Here is a 24529-nt window from a genome sequence, read left to right as displayed (position 1 = left end):
GGACAGACACTTAGGTTATTTCCAAATCTTGGCCATTGTAAATGATGCTGCAATGAACAGGGAGGTGCAGGTATCTTTTCAAGTTAGTGTGTTCATTTTCTTTGGATAAATACCCAGAAGTGAAATTATTGGATGGTATGGTAGGTCTATTTTTAAAATTTGAGGAATCTCCACACTATTTTCCATAGTGGGTGCACCAATTTACATTCCCACCAACAGTGCATGAGGGTTCCCTTTTCTCCACATTCCTGTTTAAAAACCTCTGCCTTGATCATATACTATGATACACATACACACACACACAGTTTCCTTTTATATTTGGTGCTATTTGTTTTACAAAAATTGGTTTGTATTATATTTAATTACTTGCTTCTTGCTTTTCTCACTTAAAAGACATCCTGAAAAACGTGCCAAGACAGAGATTTAGCTCACATTTTAATATATATTGAAACTATTACCTAGATATCTGAAGTCTCGCCATGAGTCTTTCTTATATTCAACCAATTTACCACTTTGTGCTGCATTTTACATAATTTTCTCACATATATCTTCAGGCTCATTAATTTGTGTTTTTACTTGTACTTTATCTTTTTCTTTTATAAAAGTGTTCCTTAGTTCTTTTTCAAAACTTGTTGTTTTTCTTTATCACATCCTTTCCTTTGACAACTTTTAAAAATTCCCTCTTTAATTGTTTAAATATATTTATTTTATAGTTTCATCATGTTGCTTCTTTTTATGAACCTAAGTTATTGAGTGTGCCAAATCTTCTGTTTGTTACATCTTTTTCTCACTTATGATGGTTTGTTTCTTTGTGTGTTTAATGATTTTAATTATAACCTCATTTTAAGTATAAATTATTTTTTAACCCTGTGGGATTCTCATAGGGATTTGTTGAAGTTTCTCCCCACAGAAGTTTTCAATTTTTTTGTTGCAGGTGTTCTATGTGCATCACTTTCCAGTGACAACTTAAAAGGAAAGTCAGTTTGAATATTTTAAAAATATTTTCTTGGTTTAGGATTTCTCTGTAGCACCTAGGTAAAGTAAATGTAGATTGCAGGTCAGTGAGAGATGAAGTTTTATTTTTTCTCAGGAGAATTTTTTTATCCTACTCAGATTCAGAATAAAAGTAAATCTTCATCTTAGTTTAGATACCTCTAGATCCTGAAGTTAGAACTCAAGTTCTAGTAAATAGTTTGAGAGATGACACCAGGAAAATCAGTAGGGGTGTGGCCAAGTACAGTACGGAGGAGAAGAAAGCAAAAGTTGCATCATCAACCAAGTTGCCACTGTGGGCAAATAAAACTCAGTCTAGCTGGGAAATTCTAGGAGGAGGTGTAGAGTACTTAGCTATGAATGAGGAAGCAGGTATATTTATCTACCAACTCCCCATCTATCGCTGGCTGAGGGCTCTTCTGGGGGCCCTTGCAGCCCCTCCAGGACTTACAGCTGAGATTGTGCATGTCCCAGATCGAAGAAAAACAATGTTCTTAGGCAAACTGTGACAGGTGCTAGTTATAAGCAGTCTCATGTGTACAGACCAGCACCAAGAAGATATGAATCATTCATCAGTAACATCTGAAAAACCATTCTTGTCATCTCTCTGGGTCAGTGGATAGAGTGATTGTGTCTTCTTTTCACTAGGCTTGTAGTTGTTGGAGGACCTTGACTCCTACCCTGTGTGGTGTTAAAACCTAACTTGAACCTTTAGTCATTATACAGTTCAACTAACCTTCCAGCGCTGCTGTAATATCAGCTCACCTGCTTACTGCTTTGGCTTTCAGCTTTCGCTTTGCATCTGACACCTGAGATTTGTTTCTTTCTTGTATATTAAGCTATAGATTCAAAAATATTTATCTATGGGAAGCAATTATACTTTATCTAGTATCTCTTGATATTTATAGTGAAAGCGTTTGATGCTAGCCTAGTTCATAATTTTGTTGGAAATAGAAGTCCCTCACCCTTTTCAATAGCTACTTAATATTTTGTGGTAGAAAATGTATTTGATCATTCACAGAGTAATAGGCATTTACTTTTTTCCAGTCCCCCCTTACAGACATAGCCCCAAATAGCATGTCTTTGCATCTAGCTTTTGTAACAATGTTTTTCTGTTTGGGATAACATTCCTAGAATGCTAATACTTTGTTAAATCTTATTTATATTCTTAAATTTTGATAGAATATTACTCTACTGAATTAAAGAGGGCAATAACTTATATTTATTGCGACAAATACTGAAGAAATTATTTATTTGTCATATGGATATCAGTAAATATATATGTATATGCATGTGCATGTTTATGTATATGTATATATACACACTGATATAAATATTTTAATTCATCAGATCCTTGAAGAAAGAGGTAATTTAGTCCATCCTTCTTTTGTACAGAAAATAATTATAAAATTAATAAAATGAAAAGGAAAGCACATGAATAGAATAATAAATCTAAAAACTTTGTGTATTGCAAACTAGGAAAGTTGAGATTAAAAGCACCATCATTCAGACTTGGAGAAGAGGAGATAAATCCTCGCAAATAAAACTAACTCCATGCATGGGGTCATTTAGGTGTCTGGTATGAATCCTCAGGAGCCATAACCAGCGGTCATAGCTGCCTGAAGACATCAGTATGGTAATTAAAACATGCTCATGAAATCAGATGAAATAACTGCTTCCTTGGAATTTGATAAATGCTGCCTCTCAAAATGTATAGTGTCAAAGTTATCTTGGGAATGCTTGAGTTCACAGATTCCAGGCACTGTTGACTGAACAGGCTTCTCTAAAACCAGTCTGGTTTATCTCTTAAAATGAGCTTCTATTTCTGACATATACCAAGTGACAAAGATCTCCCAAGCTATATGTCATTATGGTTGCTGCATTTGCAATCTTTCTACATGAACTGAGAACAAGTTATTTTAGACAAAAATGACCAACTCTGATTATTAATTTATTACATTAAAATACTGTTCTCCTATTTATTTTCAAATAATAAAAATGAGATCATGTCTATTTGAATAAACTGTAACTAATGTAAAATATTACATCAACTATTATCAATTCAGAATTTATTTTATTTCAGAGACTACATTGAATTTTTGTCAATATTATTTTGGAGAAAAATTGGTTGAACATATGACTAATATAAAGGTTGTAGAGAATATTTAAGACTAGCAAAACAAATAATTTTCATGTACTCCAAAACCTCATTTTGTACAAATTATTTGATTACTAATGAAAAAAATCCTACTTTTATATATTTTAAAAGATACTAAAAAAATAAAATAGTAGTCATTTTTTGTAGTTTATATAAATGACTTAAAGTTGAAAAAAGGTCTCTAAAAGTACAAATATTTGCTATGTGAAAATAAATTTCCATCAAGTAATTCTAATTAACAAAATTTTAAGTATCAGATTGTGACAAGTAAACTTTGACTTGAATGAGAATGTTTCACTTATATACAGAGTGCTGTAAAATCAAAATTTATTGTGAGTGGGGTTGCTTATATTTTCCAGTAATGTTTAATTTCTCTGATGTTTTATTTTGTGGGAAGGGCAAGAATGCCATTAATTTTTAGAAACTGATAGGAGTTTTCCTTTGTGGGTTTTTCTTAACCCTTTGTCAAGGTCCAAGTAAAAATTCAACCCTTCATATAGAAATTTCCTGAAATTTCCAGAAATTAACACAGCAGCAATTAAGTTCTTTGTCCACTATAGTATAACAATTATTTTAATTTTCAGAGCATGATTCATGTACTGTCCTTGATTACAGTTCTGCATATAAAATCTTTAGAAGAAGACACTATCTCTTAAATGGTTTAGTATCCTCACTCCACCCAGTGTATCAGCAAGGGTTTTTCACATACTGCAAAATAATATATGTTCACTGTAGTTATGCCAGTGTTAATTATCAAGGGGTGGGCAGCAAGACTCATCAAGAACCCCCAGAGCAACTGTATGAATGCCTGTATTTTCTCATATTTCTCACTTCTCATGAAGTGATCTCTGGCTCAGGAATCATCATTTTGGTAACAGCAACATTAATATTTATTGAGTACTTGCTATTTACCAAACACTGTGTTTATATGTATTATCTCATAATCTTCAGAGCATTCCTATTTGTGTAGAAATTACTACTAAAATCTTCCCCCAATTTTACAGTTGAAGAAATTGTGGCTTAAAGAGATTAAATTATTTAAGGCCAGATAGCCTCTAAGTGTTGAAGCCAGAATTTGAATCTAGGCATTCTCAATCCAGAGTCCAGATTCATAACCACTATTTAATGATACAACTTTACCACTTCTTTGTCCTCTTTGAGACCCTCTTGCAATTCATTTAACAACAAATTTTAAGTCAGACTTTATATACATTAAGAAGAAATAGCATTGACTAAGTAATCTGACTTGTCTTTAAATATAAATGTCAGAGCTTTATCATGTTTTGATCAATCATTTATACTCTATTCTCACTCTGTATTTGGTATTGTACCATAGTATGTCAGAAGAAATTAAATACTATGGAGAAAAATAAAGAAAAGGAGGAAGATAAGAAAGGTTGGGAGTGGGTATGATACAATTTAAAATGGGATGGTTAAGAAAGCAAAGCAAAGGCCAAAAAGATATTCTAAAATCTGTATTCTTATCCATCTGATTCATCTAGCCATCATTTATTAAATATTTAATATGTGCCTGTTGCTATATTAAGCTCTTAGGATAACATAATCAGCAAACACCAATATGATTCCTACCCTCATAGATGTTACCAAAACAAACCAAATAGTTGTAAATAAGTGTAAAATTAAAACTCTGACAAGCGTGATGATCATGAAGATTTGCGGCAGAGACCTTGATTAAGCTTGTGGCAATGTGGACTGAAGGAAGGGGGAGAGATGGTGCTGTAATTTGGGGAAATCTCCTCTGAAGAAGAGGTGCCTGAGTTGAGATCTGAAGATAAATGGAACAAAACTAAGTAGAGAAGGGTGCAGGAGGCATGTATAGCACACAGAGGTCAAAAGAGCATTTTCAGTGAAGAAGACGATGTACCAAGAGCTTGTTGCTGGGGCAGGATGACTTAGATGATGGAAGCTGGTGTGGGTGGAACACAAGACCTGAGGCAGACTGGGTGCTATAACAAAGCAGGCAGAGCTACTGACATTGCCACTCAGTTGTGTTGTACATTTCCAACTTCAAATCTACTTTCTCATTGCATTCTCATATTTTCCATTTGAGGCAGATAGAAAGGAATACCATAATGAACTGATTTATTAGTTAGAAATTCAAATGATGCCCCAAATCCTACAACTGGTAAGATAGAATTGAATCCTAAGCCTGGGTCTTTTCTCTAACTCAAGCTAAATATTGAGTTTAATTGCATATTTTATAATTTTTTCTATTAATCATGGACAATAATAATTGATTGTGTAATCTAAAACATGCAACAGATGTGTAGTTTAGTTTTTAGTTTAAAAGGATAGATAAGACTAGTGGTCAGGGCCTGGGCCTTGAAAGTCCTAGGGTTAGTGCAGGCTTGCTGTTAGGTGGGACTAGGTCTCTGGGTGCCTCGCTGCTTTGCCTGGGTGGGCCCAGGACTGGTGCCAACTGGCTCGTGGGTGGGGCTGGATTCCAGCACTAAGTCTAGAGAGAGGGCTCCAAAATGTCACTTGCCAGCACCATTGTCCTCTTGGTAGAACAAACTCCCCCAAATGGTTGCCACCAGCATCTAGGTTCCCAGGGAGAGTTCCAGTTGTCTCCAGCTTCTCCAGAGGCTCTCCAAGATCAGCAACTGACTCTGACTCAGGCTCCTTTCAAATTACTGCCTCTGTGCTGAGTCTTGGAGTGTGTGAGATTTTTGTGTGTGTCCTTTAACAGTAGAGTCTCTGTTTCTTACAAACCTCTGGCTTTCTCATACTCAAGCCCTGAAAGCCTTCCAAACCAGATGTTCTGCTGGCTCAACTTCCCAGTGAAAAACCCTCAGGCTGGGGAGTCTAATGTGGGGCTCAGATCCCTCACTCCCTGAGGAGAATCTCTGCAATTGTGATTATCCTCTTGTTTGTGGTTTGCCTACCTAGGGCTATGGATCTTGACTTTAAGGTGTCTCTGCCCCTCCTACCCATTTTGTTGTGGTTCTTTCTTTATATCTTTAGTTGTAGAAGACCTTTTCTACTAGTCTTTAGGTCTTTCTCATTGATAGTTGCTCTGTAAATAGTTGTAATTTTGGTGTGCCCATGGGAAGAGGTGAGCTCAGGGTCTTTCTACCCTGCCACCGTGGCTGCCTGCTCCTGCTTGTTCCACAGTTATTCTCTACCCTGGCTCAAAAGTTGAAAAAAAAAATTAATGATCTTTTTCAGGGCTTCATACTGGCATTTAGTGCCCCAGCTCAGGCAATAGCCAGTCTGTGTGGGGTGTGTTGTATCCTCTCTGCTTTCCACAAGTGCCATAGAAATTCTGTAGCTTCCTAAGGTGCCTCACCACTTTGTTTCAGGACAGCTAAACAAAAGAATTCCTCCTCTAAGTGTGGTTTGTGGAGCAGCTGCAGCATTCAAGAACCAGAATTATTTATGGTCTATAAATCTTAATCTGTTGCTATATATTGACTCATGAAAATGGGTCATTGAGGTTGCCCCCAAACTGACCTACAAATTCATTTAATTATGAAATATCTTTAAGAAGTGACAGAAACATCTGGAGGAATTCTATAAAAGAATTTAAAAAGACCAACTTGAGCTTGCTCAATAGTTTCCTTTTACAGGTGAAAAATTCCAAACCTGAGTCTTAAAAATTATTTCCTGGAAAAGTTCATTTTACATTGTCATTTTTAACTTATCATGGGGATTACTTCCATATGGCTTGTCTAAAGGAATTCCTCCCTCACTTAATATCAACAAGCAATTCTCTCAAACTTCAATGTAAAGTTATGGGAACTCAGAAAACACAAGTACACATATACCTGAAATGAATTCACATTCCCTCTAAAAATGAATCCCTAGGATGAAGTTAAAAAAAAAATATTACAATCACAGTATATGTATGGCTTTGCTATTTAGGAAAATTTCAAGTGTAAGTTTCTAAATCCTTAGAGTGTAGTTGTTTCTACAAGGTAGTTTTTAACTAGTCTATTTTAAAGATTGCATGAAAAACAATAAAGTGTATATGTTCAGAATTCTTTGGCTTGATAATGAGTTTTTCTGCTTTTTTCTTAAAAAAATTTGCTTATGTTTACTTTTGAATAATATTACATATAAATAATAATAAATATATTTATAAAATATTGAATAATACTATACATACAAATTATATGTAATGAATATATGTATTCATTCTATCATTTTGGCTATTTACTTGGTCTGTCGTTCTTTATGCTGTAATGTACACCTCACTCCTTTCCCTCAACACTTTAGTACTATAATTTTTCCATATATTTTTGGCCTTGCATATAATCTCAACAGATTACATTCATGTAGTCATCCAATCACATATTCCCTTATATTTATTATATTATTCTCAAATAAGATAAGAGCATTTTGATCCTTTGTGTTAAACATTTGAATATGAGATCTTTTTACATTATTTCAATGAGATTTTCATGAGTCTGACAGAAATAATGTGGGATTCTTATCAATTCCAAATTGCTGAGCTCTCCTATTATCTATCTAATGTATCTATCACCTTGCTCTTATAATGTTTTAGTACTACACATTGTAGTGAGCAATACAGGAAACATTTCAACTTAGGGCTCCATATAATATCCTTCTCATACAATATAAACATGGTAGAGTAGTACTTTAAAAGTTCCAGTGAAGATGCTGCTTTTCATTGAGACTGTGCTCTAAAAGTAATACATATCAAGGAAACCAATGCATTTAGAATCACAATAAATATATTGTTAACTTACCAAAAAACCCAGAGAAAGACAAGTGCAATCCTATGTTCAGACATTCGGAAAACAAATACATTTGTGAGCAATAAGGAGGTCTAAACAAATTTTATTTTTCAATACAAACTGATACTCCTGTCCTTTACTCAATATTTATTGTCTACTATATATCAGATATTGTCCTACATACTGAAGATAAGAGTAGTGGTCAAATGAATATTATCTTTATAAATGGAGCTTACAGTATAAAATATTAAATAGTTATGGGTTAGTAGATGATGAAGTATCTATTTCAGTTATCATTTGCATTTATTATTAAGCTTATAGCTTAAAAGATAAACATTCAGTAGCTGTTCACAAGTTTTTAATTTGAGCAGGGCTAGGCAAAGGCAAGGAATCAGCTGGAGCATCTCACCCTGGGCTGGAGGATACACTTTCAGAATGGTTCATTCACTTGGCTGGCAGGATGATACTGGCTGTTAGATGGAAGCAGAACTGAAGCTGTCAGCGAGGGGCTTGATTCTACTCCATGCAGACTTCTCCACATGGTTGCTGAGGCTTCTTCACAGTAAGGCTCTGGCTTCCATGGGAGGAAGGAGAAGCTGCCAGACTTCCTTAATGTTTAGGCTCAGAAGACCCAGAATGTCTCTTTCTCTACATTCTATTGCTCAAAGCACTCACAGACTCCACATCTTGAAGGAAATATAAAGGATAGGATGGGGTAGTTTGAGTCTATCTTTGGAAACATATATTGGCTGGTGGGGAGTGGGCTTCAATGCAGCATGTTCTAAGTCCTAGAGGCCTTCTGAATATTGGGGGCATTGAAGGAAGTCTAGCATAGCTGGTATATTAAGCTGATACTGGATGCATGAACCACTGCAAGAACTAATAGGTCAGAAGAATAAATTTATCCCTTTTCTCTGGAACAATTAGAAGCTATGGAATATTTTATTAGGAAAAAAAAAACCTATGACAGATCCTTTGAGAAAGGGTTGGAGCCAGGTAAGACCTATTGAGAGGATATCACAGTTGACTAGACTAGAAAGAGGATGAGGGCAGTTGCATAAAAATAGAAAGAAAAAAAAAAGAGTCTGTAAATTACACAACTATTTAGGAATTAGAATTGACAAAATTCAATGATACCTTTGATATGGATAGGTAAGTGAGTGAGAGGAATCAAGAACAATTACTGGGTTTCCGGTTAAGAAGATGCAAGGTGCTATTTACTAAAAAAAAGAACAACTAGAATAGCAAGTGTTCAGGTGGAAGTTAATAATTTCATGTTTGGCCAGGTTATGTTTAGCTGCCCCAGAAGTGAGGCCTGGCTTGCAATATAGCTTTGAAAATTGTAGAAATGTGGACTACATAGTAAACAAGTTATTGAAGTGACTATGTGAGATTATTTACCTTGTGAGAGAGTCCAGAGTGAACAGAAAAAAGGAAATAGGAAAAGATCTGAGGAACTACAAAATTTTGGATACAGTTCAGGAAGGGCAGCTGGACATAGATAGGATAGAAGTGGTGGAAGCATTTAAGGAAACTTTACAAATTATTTTGTTTTAGTTTAAAATAAAAGGAAAGGGCTTCCCTGATGGCGCAGTGGTTGAGAGACCACCTGCCGATGCAGGGGACGCGGGTTCGTGCCCCGGTCCGGGAAGATCCCACATGCCGCGGAGCGGCTGGGCCCGTGAGCCGTGGCTGCTGAGCCTGCGCGTCCGGAGCCTGTGTTCCGCAACGGGAGAGGCCACAACAGTGAGAGGCCCGCGTACCACAAAAACAAAAACAAAAACAAACAAACAAAAAATAAATAAAATAAAAGGAAAAATACTTTAAGAATGGATATAAAGACATTCATGAGATTATACAAGTAGTGCCAGGATGATTATGAGCATTTTGTTAACAAGCATAGAGGATTAGATTGAAAAAGATGTAATGCCCCCACTGTATTTTTCTTACTTCTAATAATTGTATTCCATATCAAATGGCTCCTTTTTAAGACAACTATTAAAAATTAGAGCAAGCTTGGAAAAAGGTGATCAGAAATGAAGAAAATCTAAAAATTATTTTATGTAGAAGAAAGAAGTAAAACAGACTTGATAGAAATATTATAGAAAACATAGGAGATATTTTCAAATATTAGGAAAGCTGCTTTGTGGAAGAAAGATTATACTTATTCCATGCAACCACAATGAATCTAACACACAAAAATTGTTATCATAGGGATGTGACTTGTGACTAATATTAAGGAAGAACATTTTTTTTAACATCTAGAATACTTTTAATATGCTATAGATTTAGATATTATGTTAGAATGAGTAATTTGATTTCCAAATAAAACAAACTTTCAAGCAAAGCTTTTTTCTTTTTAATGGAAAAAGACATTAGCTTGAGAGACCATTCCAGTTTTCTTGATTGAAGATTAATGAACTATTGAATATTGAAATATGATGCAATATGAATGTCCTTAGAGATTGTCACACAAAGTTACAACCACAAAAATATTGTGGTGTTATTCTTACTGATACTGCTCCGTGTCAGAATATGGTGCTCTTGCAAAATGGCAGAATCAAATACGTAATTTTTGTTGTGCAGAGCTATTTTTTCACAGAAAGGATGTTGCCAAACAAAGTATCATTCATAGTGCATGCCTCCTTCCTTAGGTATGATTCCCAATTTAGCTAGTGATGATTTCCTGCTCACAACAGAGGTCTATATTTTGCACTCAGCAGCTGTGATGGGGGCATCTTAATTCAATAGGGCACAGCAGTTTCTTTAGTGGCTCGTCGTGTGGCATGGCTTTGTTAGTCCATTTAGGAAGCTCAGCCTAGAGTCTATTACTTCAGTCCTCCCAGTAATTCTATAATCCATTTAGAACCTTGAATTAATCCCCTTTCTGCTTATGCTAACCAGAATGCATATTGCTCCCTGTATGGATATATCTTCCATACTATATAGAAGGACAACTATATTTAAAGGCAAGGTATAAATATGAGTCAGCTCTTCCCTAAAGATACTTTGTTGGAATAGACAAATGTTTCCCTTTGACCATTGTACATTAATTTATGGGATTTTTGACCAAGAGGAATACATATTTATTGAGATGCAAACTATTCACTGACTAAACTACGACTAGAAGAAAATCCTCAGAGTATTAAAATAATGAAGTTTACTTACAAAGAGACATGGTTTTTAATTATAATATTTATTGTATTTATATTGTTATAAAAATAGTATATACTGATAATATAGAATAATTGGGAAGTCAGGTGTGCTCTGAAATTCAGTTTTGGTGCTGCAATCAAGTATTGTCTTGCCCTGTGTTTTCTTTATTTAAAAACAACAGACTATTTCTGTTTTGTAAATATTATTTACAAAATGGAAATAGACTCACAGACATAGAAAACAAACCTATGGTTACCAAAGGGGAAAGGGGGGAATAAATTAGGAATTTGGGATTAAAATATATACACTAATAAGTGGTGCTGGGAAAACTGGACAGCTACATGTATGAGAATGAAATTAGAACACTCCCTAACACCATACACAAAAATAAACTCAAAATGGATTAAAGACCTAAATGTAAGGGCATACACTATAAAACTCTTAGAGGAAAACATAGGCAGAACACTCTATGACATAAATCACAGCAAGATCCTTTTTGACCCACCTCCTAGACAAATGGAAATAAAAATAAACAAATGGGACCTAATGAAACTTAAAATCTTTTGCACAGGAAAGGAAACCATAAATAAGATGAAAAGACAACCTTCTTTTCATTTTTTTTCATCTTTTCAACCTTCTGTCAAGTGTCCATTGACAGATGAATGGATAAAGAAGATGTGGCACATATATACAATGGAATAGTACTCAGCCATTAAAAAGAATGGGAGAAAATATTTGCAAATGAAGCAACTGACAAAGGATTAACCTCCAAAATTTATAAGCAGCTCATACAACTCAATATCAAAAAAACAAACAACCCAATCCAAAAATGGGCAGAAGACCTAAACAGACATTTCTCCAAAGAAGATATACAATTGCCAACAAACACATGAAAGAATGCTCAACATCACTAATCATTAGAGAAATGCAAATCAAAACTACAATGAGGTATCACCTCACACCAGTCAGAAAGGCCATCATCAAAAAATTTACAAACAATAAATGCTGGAGAAGGTGTGGAGAAAAGGGAACCCTCTTGCACTGTTGGTGAGAATAAATTGATACAGCCACTATGGAGAACAGTATGGAGGTTCCTTAAAAAACTAAAATTAGTACTACCATACAACCCAGCAATCCCACTACTGGGCATATACCCTGAGAAAACCATAATTCAAAAAGAGTCATGTACCACAATGTTCATTGCAGCTCTATTTACAATAGCCACGACATGGAAGCAATCTAAGTGTCCACTGACAGATGAATGGATAAAGAAGATGTGGCACATATATACAATGGAATATTACTCAGCCATAAAAAGTAACGAAATTGAGTTATTTGTAGTGAGGTGGAGTCTGTCACACGAGTGAAGTAAGTCAGAAAGAGAAAAACAAATACCGTGTGCTAACACATATATATGGAATCTAAAAAAAAAAAAAAAATGGTTCTGAAGAACCTAAGTGCAGCTAGGTGCAGGACAGGAATAAAGATGCAGACATAGATAATGGACTTGAGGACACAGGGAGGGGGAAGGGTAAGCTGGGACGAAGTGAGAGAGTGGCATGGACTTATCTATACTACCAAATGTAAAATAGATAGCTAGTGGGAAGCAGCCGCATAGCACAGGGAGATCAGCTCGGTGCTTTGTGTCCACCTAACAGGGTGGGATAGAGAGGGTGGGATAGGTAGGGCAGAAGGGATACACAAGAGGGAGGAGATATGGGGATATATGCATATGTATAGCTGATTCATTTTGCTATAAAGCAGAAACTAACACACCATTGTAAAGCAATTATACTACAATAAAGATGTTAAAATAAATAAATAAATAAAATTAAAAAATAAAATATATACACTACTATATACGAAATATATTACCAGCAGTAACCTACTGTATAGCACAGGGAATTATACTCAATATCTTGTAATAACCTATAATGGAAAAGAATCTTAAAAAGAATATATATATACATACATATATGCAACTAAATCACTTTGCTATACATCTGAAACTAACACAATATTGTAAATCAACTATATTTCAATAAATTTTTTTTTTTAAATGAGGGCACACTATATAACCATTTAATGATGTTTGGGGGTGTATTTGTTAACATAAAATAACATTTATGGTATTAATCAAATAAAAAACATGCTGATTATATACATATATTTTTTTAAAAGACAGACAAATTACCATATCCTGGTAGCTACTGCACTAAAAAAGTAAATTATCATGTACTAGCTACATTGTTAGTGACTTGTAAACTTTAACTCTGTTTACACTTGCTCTTAGTATCAACGTTTTCATGATAATGAACTTTTTTATGATGGCTTCTGAGGATGACTTTTGCCTAACAATATGTACCATCTCTTTTAGACAGAAGATCAACAACTAAATTAGGAAAAAGATACTGTAACTTGCTAGTGAATTACTTATTTCCAGTGTCACCAGTAACTTCGCTTTGTCTGTACTATGATGAGAATAATTCTACAGGGACTACTCTTATTATGCTATAAATTTCAATATTATTTCAGAATGAGTAATTTGATTTTCAAACAAAGCTGCAAGCAATGACTTTTTTCTTTTGTGTGGAATAAGGCACTGGGTAGATGAAAAACTATACAACTTTTTTGATTAAAGTTTAACAAATTATTTTCAGTCTTGAAATATGATATAAACTGAATGTCCTTAGAGGTTGTCATGAAAAATTACAACAAAAGAGTTACAGTGTGTTTCTTGCTGATATTGCCAGTGACTTGATTCCATTTCAGCCGTGTAAGGTTTCTTATCTCTTAGGGAAATGATATGCTTCAGTTTATATTGCAGATCTCCAAAAGCTGACTTTTTTCATCCTTCTAAGAGACTGTCAGGAGTTAGCCGACTGAAAAATCACAGAAATACTGTTTGTTCTTCCAAGAGTTGTTTTGGCAATTCTCTGCTGTATTGGAAAAACTAACCCAAGGGACAAAACTCTGTCAAAACATTAATGTTATCTTGGAAATGAACAGAGAGCCTAAATCATTGAGTTCCAGCCATATTTGTAAGAGTGGCCGGAGTAATGATTGATATGTGCATCACACAAGTGATTTGGTGGCAATAGTCTAGATAAGATAGTGAAAATAAATTTGGATAGCTTGGTTATTTGTTCTATGGTCATAAATAAAGCATCACTAAATATTTTTATCAAATTATTTGGACCATTATCAATTTAATGACTATTGATAAATAACTTGAAAGAGTGGTGACTCCTGGTCTCTTGGCCTTTTTAGTTCACTTGGTTTGTGTCAGCAGAGATATTACTCAAACAGTAAACTTTAAAACTTAAATGTTACTATTTTTAGCAAAAATGATAATGATTATAGTAAAGGAATTCCACTTTACATATGTAGAACATTTTCAGGTTACTTTGCATTCTTATCCCCCATATGATCTTTATGGTAACTCTATGATATAGGATAAAGTACCACTATCCCTATTTTACGGATGATTAAACTGAAGTCCAGTGAGATATTACAAAGTGCTCTGGCCATAAAATTGGGAATAATATTTAGACCAATTACATGAACTTTTGAAGGCTATATCCCAATCTGCCCATTCCCGACCTCTAAAAAGGCAAAAACTCTATTACATCAGGTCAAATTAATTGAGACAGATAAAAAATCAAGGCACTACCTACTATACAAATTGTCCCAAAATGTCTATGTATTTAACCATCAATTTATCTTTAATAATCACATAGTATTTGTTAGACTCAGTCTATACAATAGGGGTTCTCAAAGATTACATTACGAGCTGTATCAGATTTCCCTGGGCATATTTTCCAACACACTCATGCTTCAAGACTATGTCTGTGGTATGGCGGAATCTTTTACTTGGTGAACTACTCTCACCACTGCGAGCGTGTCATGACAAGCCAGTGACAGGGCAGAATAAATGATGGAAGATCAGGGACATACATTATCCTATTGAATGTTAAATTAAGGATATAACAGCACATAGGTGAAGTACATAAAACGGGAGGTCCATGATTAGAAATACTGCATTAAGATCTTACAGTCCTTCAGGGAAAAAATGGCAAGGGAAAGGCAAAGTTCCAAGTCCCAAAGCCGCTAGACTACCAGAGGTATGTCCACGACAGGAAATGGCAGAAATCCACTTTTTCTTTTTTTTTTTTTTTTTGCGGTACTTGGGCCTCATACTGTTGTGGCCTCTCCCATTGCGGAGCACAGGCTCCGAAAGTGCAGGCTCAACGGCCATGGCTCACGGGCCCAGCCGCTCTGCGGCATGTGGGGTCTTCCCGGACTAGGGCACGAACCCGTGTCCCCTGCATCGGCAGGCGGACTCTCAACCACTGTGCCACCAGGGAAGCCCCCATTTTTTTTTTTTTTATTTAAGTATAGTTGAGTTACGATGTTGTGCTAATTTCTGCTGTACAGCAAAGTGACTCAGTTATACACACACACACACACACACACACACATATATATATACATTCTTTTTTAATATTCTTTTCTATTAAGGTTTATCTCAGGATACTGGATATTGTTCCCTGTGCTATACAGTTAGGACTTTGTTGTTTATCCATTCATTAATGTAATAGTTTGCATCTATTAGCCCCAAACTCCCAGTCCATCCCTCTCCCTCCTCTCCTCCAAAGAAGACATACAGATGGCCAGAAGGCACATGAAAAGATGCTCAACATCACTAATTATTAGAGAAATGCAAATTAAAACTACAATGAGGTACCACCTCACACTAGTCAGAATGGCCATCATTAAAAAGTCTACAAATAAATGCTGGAGAGGGTGTGGAGAAAAGGGAACCCTCCTACTCTGTTGTTGGGAATGTAAGTTGGTGCAGCCATGATGGAATATCAGCACTATGGATACAGAGAAGGCTGCTCTAATAGTGATAACACTTTTATATCACTTACCAAGTATCAGGACTTGATCAAAGTTTATAATCTTGATTATTCCTCACTCACACTCAAAAAGAAAATCTATTTACCATCCTATTATCATTCTAATTCTGTGGAACAACTCTCCTAAGATCACAATCTCTAGCCAGTGCTTCTGATTTTAACAGCTACACTATACTGCTGCTCAAACATGAGACTTGGGACATTAACACATGATACCTATTAATCCAAAGGATTTTGTGGTGAAATAAGATTGAGGATACTGGTTAAAGTTCAGTATAACTGATATTATTAAGCAGATCTCAGGACATTTAATTTGCAAGGGCATGGTGAATCTCTGGCAGGAGAGGGGTATATATACATAGTGTTTCCCAAAATTGTTTCCTGGGGTACCACATGGGACCACATTCCACGGTGTAAACTTCAAGAAAAGCTGCTACAACTTATTAGTGTAGCCAAAATTTGTATATATTCTTGATAGAAAAGAGTTTTATATACAGACTACAAATATGCCCTCTGATAGGGAAAAAAAAAAAGTTTTAAATCTAATCAGTTGCTTATGGCAAACTATCAATCAATGAAAAGTTACTGAAATCAGGATAAAATTGCCCCTTACTCAGTTGGAAATTTCCCACCATTACATGGTGAGAGTATTTTCATTGCTAATGAACCAATTTGAAGGTTCACCTCTGAAAGAAAATAAAAAACAAAAATATTTCTTTCTTCCTCGAGTCTGAAGCCTTCTGTCACTCACCTTAGATTCTCAAAACAATTCTGTTTTGCAATTCACATATAGTAACTACTGTTTGCTGCCTGGTAATGGATTAATTCATGCATATGTTTTAAACTCCTCCACAGATTATAGGTTCCTGAAGATCAGAAATCTTGTTCACACCTAACAAATTGTCTTCACAACACCTGAGACCGTAGATGTTCATTGATTTGTTCATGAATGAAAAGGGATACATATGTAACAAAATTATTTTAATATGCCTTTACTTTCTTTTTGGCAATATAATTATATCCTCCCCATCTTCCTCCTCCTCTTCCTACATTACTAACTATAAATTATGGGAAAATTAAAATTAAAGAAAGCAATGGTTTTGTATTTTCTTTACTCCAAAACTTCTTTCCTTTTTTTTCTGATTGTTCTAGTTCTCACCAATTGAATCACATTTCATTTTACGTAATTTTTTAATAATGTGTATCTAATTTTTGTCTTACATTTTCACTGTGATATAATTTTATATTGTATATATTCTTTTCAATTATCATGTATAATTTTGAAAAATAGTTTATTTAAAAGATGCACCATACTTTATTTAATACTTACATCAGTATTAGCACTACTATTAGGTATATATGTCACTTACTTTTTTTCCGCTATTACGGATGTCAGTAACCCTGAATTCAATCTATGCAATTATAACCAATTCAAAGGACTCATGAGGAACAGGACAACCTGGTCAAAAGTAGACTGAAGCATGGTGAAAATACTGTGAAAGGTTTCTATCTCAAATTATTAAAAATGTGTGTAAAGTTTAAATAAAGAAACTCTGGTTCCAAAATTCCAAAATATGAGTAAATATATTAAAATTTATTTAGGAAATTAATTGTTTTATTCCAAATTGTAGAAAAATATTTACTAGAGTTTGCTGCATTGAATCTATGTCATTCAAGGTCATCCATCATAGGGAAAGGAAATAGAGTTTAAAAAAGAGAAAGAAATTGATAAGAAAGAGGACTGAGAAAACATTGGTATAATCTCAAGTAGTTTTTAAATAGACTGAGGGAAACTAAAACATAAAATTATAAGCATGATGTGAACTCTAGATAAAAGAAAATAGCAGCACTGACATGTTGATCTTGACTTTGCACAGCACAGTAGTCTTTCCCAAGTGAAGCACCCTTGAATTTAAATCTCAAGTGGGTGTTTATACTATGAGAGTTGATAGAGTAATAATGGAATTTGAGAGGCCAAGTGGCTCCTTTAACATGCCTATAACTTGGACTGCTATTTGTCTTCTGTCTTATCTTCCATTCTCGCTCTTTTGCTCTTCCTTCCTTCTTTCTTCTCTTATTTCTTTCTATTATCTTACCCTCGAGGGCCACTCAGTAGATTAGACCCTGTCCTCCAAGCTGGAGGTACAAGAAAGAACCTCTGTCCCTGCTCTCATGGATCTTATATTATAGTAGGGGAGACATATAAGACAAATAAATAACCGAACACAATCATGACACAGAATAATAAAGAAAAGGAAATGAGGTTCTGTGGTAGTGACTGGCCAGGTGTTTGTGTCTGTGTGTGTGTGTGTGTGTGTGTGTGTTGGAAGGGGTGTGGTTTCTGCTGTTTTAGATGGAATAATCTGGGAAAGCTAACTAGAGTAAGTAATATAAATATTCTAACACATGAACAATACAGAAGACTCAGATACAGGAAGATTCTGGGTAAAATTTTTCAGACAAAAACCAAAACAAAACCAAAACCCAGCAGGTGCAAAGATATCATGGCCAGCATGAGGTTGATGATTCAGAGCAAGAGGAAGGCAAGTGTGGCTAGAACACGGTGACTATGCTTGAAAAGAAGTAAGTTCTGTATCTTCCTGTCCTCTAGGAACATAAAGCTCTGTATAGCAATCAGAGAAACCACTAAACTACACCTTCAACAGCAAGACCAAAAGGAATGATTATAGAGCCAATTTAACTGATTTTTGGAAGCATCAGAATATTGCAATATCTCAAATGAGCACCATGGAGCCTCCTTTGTGTCTCCAGGTGAAACTCTAGATTCTCAAATTAATTAGACTGAAAATAAATAGATAAAACCCAAAGTGTATTGCCTAAATAGAAATATTAGTTTTGTCAGAATGAACAGATAGTGTAATGTTTATAAAATTTAGCTATTCCTTAGGAAAATATTCCCAGATCACACTATTGAGATTTTCAATAATTTGAGAAGTTAATGAGGGATAAATCAGGCTTAATTTTTTAGAAAATCTATTTTTCATCCAATTTACTAAAGCAAAGCATACTCCCCAAATTAAATACAGTGTCTGCTTATAGAATTGAAAAGAAAAACAGTGACACATAGGGCTATGATGATACTCTGTATTTTCCAGATACTCACAAAGAAAACCCAGAGAGAGCATTTTAATGTCTGTGTTTCTTAAAAATAAAAATTAAGAAGCAATATAGATTAAATTTGGCTAAATTTTCCATGAAATATGAAATAATTCATTGAGAATGAATGATTTCTTCTTTTCTGGAAAGACACTAGAATTTTAACTTTCCATATTAAAAACAAAATCTGAGCTGGAGCCTATAAAAATGTGACAAGGATTGATAACATTCTGAAAAATAGCACAGTTGCATTTTATATAATTGTCCTCAAGGTTGGCTATAATTTGACTTGGATTACAGATCATGTGTGATTTACCATGCATCTTATGTTCTGCTTCATACGTTTCACAAGTTATTTTATTCAAGGATATCTGACCAGATTTCATAGCCCTTGAGAGCACAGAAGAGAGCACTGATTTGATTGATAATATACACATAATATTAATATGTTTCATAAACATGTGAAAATTTGCTGTTGACTCAACATCATACAATGAATAATTATGGTTTATGCATATAATTATAATCACCTCATGACAGTTATTTAGTTTAGGAAGGTTATAAAAATCCCATAATTTTCTGCAGAGTCTGTATTCAAGAAAATTCAGCAAGTTTTCTCTAATAACATAATTTCTACTCTGATGTTACATAAGTTTTGATTATATCACTAGGATGAAATAGACTTTTTTTCTTTGAAAAATTATACTAATTTTCAAATTTTCTTTGAAAATTTTCTTTATGAAATTATACTAATGCCCACCTATATTTTTTCTAGTACTGTAATGATTTCTATTTTACATACAAAATTGTTTTTGTGTAATGTGTAATATAGAAAAGCAACTTTTTTATTTAGCTGTAATGAATGGTCAGTTGCCCCAACACAAATTAATGGTTAATCTGTGTTTTCAATATGAAATACCTTTATAAAATATTCAATGCCTCACTTATGTCAATAACATTATTTAGCATTTGGTGAAAGCTTAAAATGTTCTAAAATCTTTCTTATTTTACCATTATCCTATTTTTTATACACAAATCTATATGGATGGTACTATTAAAATCCACATTTTACAGATAAAGATCCTGAAGTGTACACATGTTAAGTAAAGCTGCCTAATGTCCTGCAGATAGAATGTGACAGAGAAAGTAAAGTTTGCACAAATAAAAGTGGTGGAAATGTTAATTAAACAGTATTTATTGAGTATAGTTTAAATAAACACATAAAATTCTTAAAAATACTTGAAATGTTTTTTATCCTATGTCTTTTAGACATTTGCCTTAAAGGTTAAACAATACCAGACACTATTCTAAGCATATAACAAGTTTTAATTCATTTAAACCTCAAACCCACCTTAAAAGATAGTTACTGGGAAGAAACTGAGGCAAAAAGGAGATAAGTAAATTTCCCAAGGTCACGTGGTAGATAGGTTGCAGACCCAGGTTTCACATCTGGGCAAAATTACACCAGTGTGCATGCTCTTAATTATTGATTATATCCAAATATTTTCCTTTGATTTGTCTTAATAATCAAGACGTTTTTATATAAAGATGAAGAAATTAGAATATGCAGAATGAGATGTCTTTTTGAATATAATTGTATAACTAGAAAATCCAATAAAATTCAGAAGCCAGTTAATATTAAAGCAAATAATTTGGTATAGTATTTCTATATATCAGCAATAGCCAGTCATTAAACGCAATTTTTAAAATTCCAATTCAAACTAACACATGTGTAATTTTTTCAACAAAATCAACTGCTTGCTTAATATGTTACATCCTACATTTTTCCTTTGAAATGTGTGGTGATATCATATAGAAAATCATTTATTCAAAAGATTCAATGTTTCAATACCTCTAATGAGGAACATGCAAGGTATATGAGCGAAGAATCAGGGAGTTCTCAGAATGAAGATGGTAATTCAGTTGATTCATAGAAAAGGAGTACAAAGTTTCCAGAGGTAAGATAAAGGAATAAGTCCCAGGCAGAAGAAATACATGTACAAAACAGATAAATATAGGAATGCACAGTTTACTTTTTATTCAGAAAATGTAAATGTTTTGCTATTTTAAATTTTCAATTATTCCTACTTTTCCCTTTATTACTATATTTCCTTTCTCATACTTTTCTTAGAATTCATCATGTTTTAATTATCTGAGTTCAAGTGCCTATTTTTTGTTAAAATGTTCTTTTTTAATAAAGTTGACATTTAAGGCTTTATCTTTTTTTTTTTTTTTAATTTTTTTATTTATTTATTTTTATTTATTTATTTATTTTTTTTACGGTACGCGGGCCTCTCACTGCTGTGGCCTCTCCCGTTGCGGAGCACAGGCTCCGGACGCGCAGGCTCAGCGGCCATGGCTCACGGGCCCAGCCGCTCCGCGGCATGTGGGATCTTCCCGGACCGGGGCACCGACCCGTGTCCCCGGCATCGGCAGGCGGACTCTCAACCACTGCGCCACCAGGGAAGCCCAAGGCTTTATCTTTAATTACAGCTCTAGTAGCTTTTGTCATAAGTTTTGACAAAAGATTTTCACAGTTTGTAACTGTGTAAATATGAGGTTTGTAGCTTTGCAAAACAATTTTTGACAAAATGTTTACCTGGGAATATATTTTCAGACTAAAGTGATTTTTTTCCTTAACTATTTGCTATAAATTTCTAGATTTATTCATTTGTTATTTGCTACTATGACCTGTATGATTTTCTCTTTGGGGACTTTTGTGTTGTAGCTTTTATGCTCAACTTTTGAAAAATGCTATATAAAATGTGATAATGTTTCTCCTATCCTTGAGATTTTATGAATTTATAAGCTCTATCTTTTAAAAATATGTTTCATCTATAAATGCCCATTTTCTTGTATTTTATGAAGTCTAACATTTAAGTTTAGAACTAAATATTATGCAAGTAAACTCAGAAAATCAATGACTTCAGCCTGTATGGAGTATTATTGAGTTTCAAGAGTAAAATATAATTAGTTGAAGTTAAGAATTTTGCACTAGTTCTACAATTCCAGGCATTTTTTGTACTTACTTAGAGTGTATTTTCTTTTTTATGAATACCATAAAATTATTAGTAGTCCTCTAGGATAGTAACTTAAATTATTTTTAGAACATTAAACTTAGGGAGATTTATTTTAGCATTTAAGCTTATCCTAAACTAGGACATGCATAAGTTTCTTTAATAAAATTTAATCTTGAAAAATATCAGGTTAATGCCATTCTGGAAATGTGTTAAAGAACTAACATTATTTTAAGTTTTAGCATGAGAATATAAAAAGCAAAATTTTCATGTCACATTTATCCTGTAAACAGTTTTTATTTAATCTTGGAAAAATTGAAGATGTAGTTAAAATTTAAGACTGATTTGATTGATAATATACACATAATATTAATATGTTTCATAAACATGTGAAAATTTGCTGTTGACTCAACATCATACAATGAATAATTATGGTTTATGCATATAATTATAATCACCTCATGACAGTTATTTAGTTTAGGAAGGTTATAAAAATCTGATGTCTCTCATTAGCAATAAATTTATCATTTGCATACAAAAATCACTTTCAAAAAATTTTTGGCATAGTTTTACCTTATGTACTATATTTAGTCCTACAAATGCCTTGCTTACTCATACTGAAGACAGAAAACTTAAAATGATTACCAGAAGTTTCACAGCTAATAAATGGAAAAGGTGATTTACCTTAAATAGTCTGTTTGGATGAAGGCAGTGGTGATGGATCATCTAATTTCTTGAAAGAGCTCCTGATACTTCTGGAATCAGGATCCATGATGCTATAAAACATATGCTAATTAACAACTCTGACGATCAAAAAATTGCAAATAACATTGGGAGCAAATATAAAAGTACTATAATTGAAAATTAATAATAGCCCTTAAAGTACATATATAATAGTATTAGTCAACCTCTCTAATCTTTCAGTAAGATAAAAAATATACAGATTTCACTTAGTAATCATTCATGTGTACTTCATCTTCTTTTATATGTTCGTGTCCTTAAACAAGAAGCAAGAAAAAAAGGGAAAAAACATCTAGAACTTAATGACCCATAAATTAAACAATCTCACAATATTCTAGAATTAAATGTTGCCGTTAAAGTAAATTAGACAATTAGCAAAACAAAAATTAGCAATTAAAACTTTTCCAAGAAACAAGTACACCAGAACAAGGTTATGTCACATGGGGAAGAGGGACTGGCTGCTCAGAAACCCAGTAGCATTTGCTTTGGTGGATTCATCACAGTTCAAGGAATGGATAACAGTCTCCCAGGATCAGTTTGTTTGCAATTTAAGAGGAAAGCTGTCTCTGTGCACAGACTCATATTCACAGCAACTGATGGGTATAAACCACTGATATGTATGAATGAAAATGTCATTGTTCATTTACACAGAGAAATTAATCTGTCAAGTGAATCAGAATGTTTAATTCAGCTTCTCTAGCATATTCTCTTTCTGTAGGGAAAATACATTGGAAGAAACCTTCTTAAGAAGTTTAAGTGGAGAACAAGGAATCAATTAGCTGATTTAAGTATCTTTCAGGTAAAGCCTAACCTGTGCAATCAGATTGCTAATGTTGGATTGGCCAGAACTCCATCCACTTTGAATCTTGAACCATGCTAAATGAGCAGAATCAACACACTCTTCCCACCCCCCACTCTCATGATTGGTCACTTTTCTACCATTTTAATTTTTCTCACGTGAAGAACATAAACCAGTTTTCTGCATAGCAAGCAGTGAATCCTTATATCATAGGAATTAAAGTGCTGAACTTTACCAAACTAGTCCATTACTCACTTATTCACAATATCTTGTTTTACTCTCATTTATGGCTAATCCTGTATTTTCGATACACATTTTATTAGTTTAGATTTTAGAGTAAAATCTAATTCTGGCTTTTGAGGGTACCTCAATTCAGCCCATATTTGTCTTTCATCTATTAAATGTGATTCTTTTTTTGTTGATATTGAGTTTCATAAATATTTTCAGAATATTTTGAGAATTTGTAGATATGCACACATATTTTATGGATATGAATCTATAGATACATATTTTGATATAGATAGATAATTTCTCAGGAAGTCAGAAAATGCTCAATTTGTGTCTGCAGTAGGCATATGGGTATACATAGCAATTGGGTATTTTTTAATATTGATTCACTTGAAGTTTTTCAATTAGTATGTGAAACATTATTCACAGTTTACTCATTTATTGAAAAAAATGGTCTTCCACTCAACAATAATTACATGCTGAATTAAATTCTCTCTTTACTCCCTTCCCCTCACCAACCTTTAATGAGATTAGCTGGAGTATTTGGAATGCAAAGTGATATTGTGTAAGAAAAGAACAAACAAACATTTTTATGTAGCACACTCTCCTGCTTTGGGATTCTCTCTAGTGAAGGTTATTTAACCTTAGCTTAGTCAAATAAAGACATTTTTCTTTGG

At 33.9% G+C, this 24529-nt stretch overlaps 1 long non-coding RNA gene across 2 annotated transcripts in view; it reads right to left on the bottom strand.

The window, feature by feature from the left end:
- Positions 1–24529, bottom strand: part of LOC115845798 (uncharacterized) — a 428126-nt gene that overhangs the window by 150441 nt on the left and 253156 nt on the right. For both annotated transcript variants that reach the window (XR_009559390.1, XR_004036650.2), the window contains exon 4: positions 22769–22860. This is a non-coding gene — a long non-coding RNA (uncharacterized lncRNA). The remainder of the gene's footprint in view (positions 1–22768; positions 22861–24529) is intronic.

This window comes from Globicephala melas, chromosome 16, assembly GCF_963455315.2.
Source record: "Globicephala melas chromosome 16, mGloMel1.2, whole genome shotgun sequence".
Lineage (NCBI taxonomy): Eukaryota > Metazoa > Chordata > Mammalia > Artiodactyla > Delphinidae > Globicephala > Globicephala melas.
Note: the sequence above shows the minus strand (reverse complement) of the source record. Positions and strands in the feature narration are given on the sequence as shown.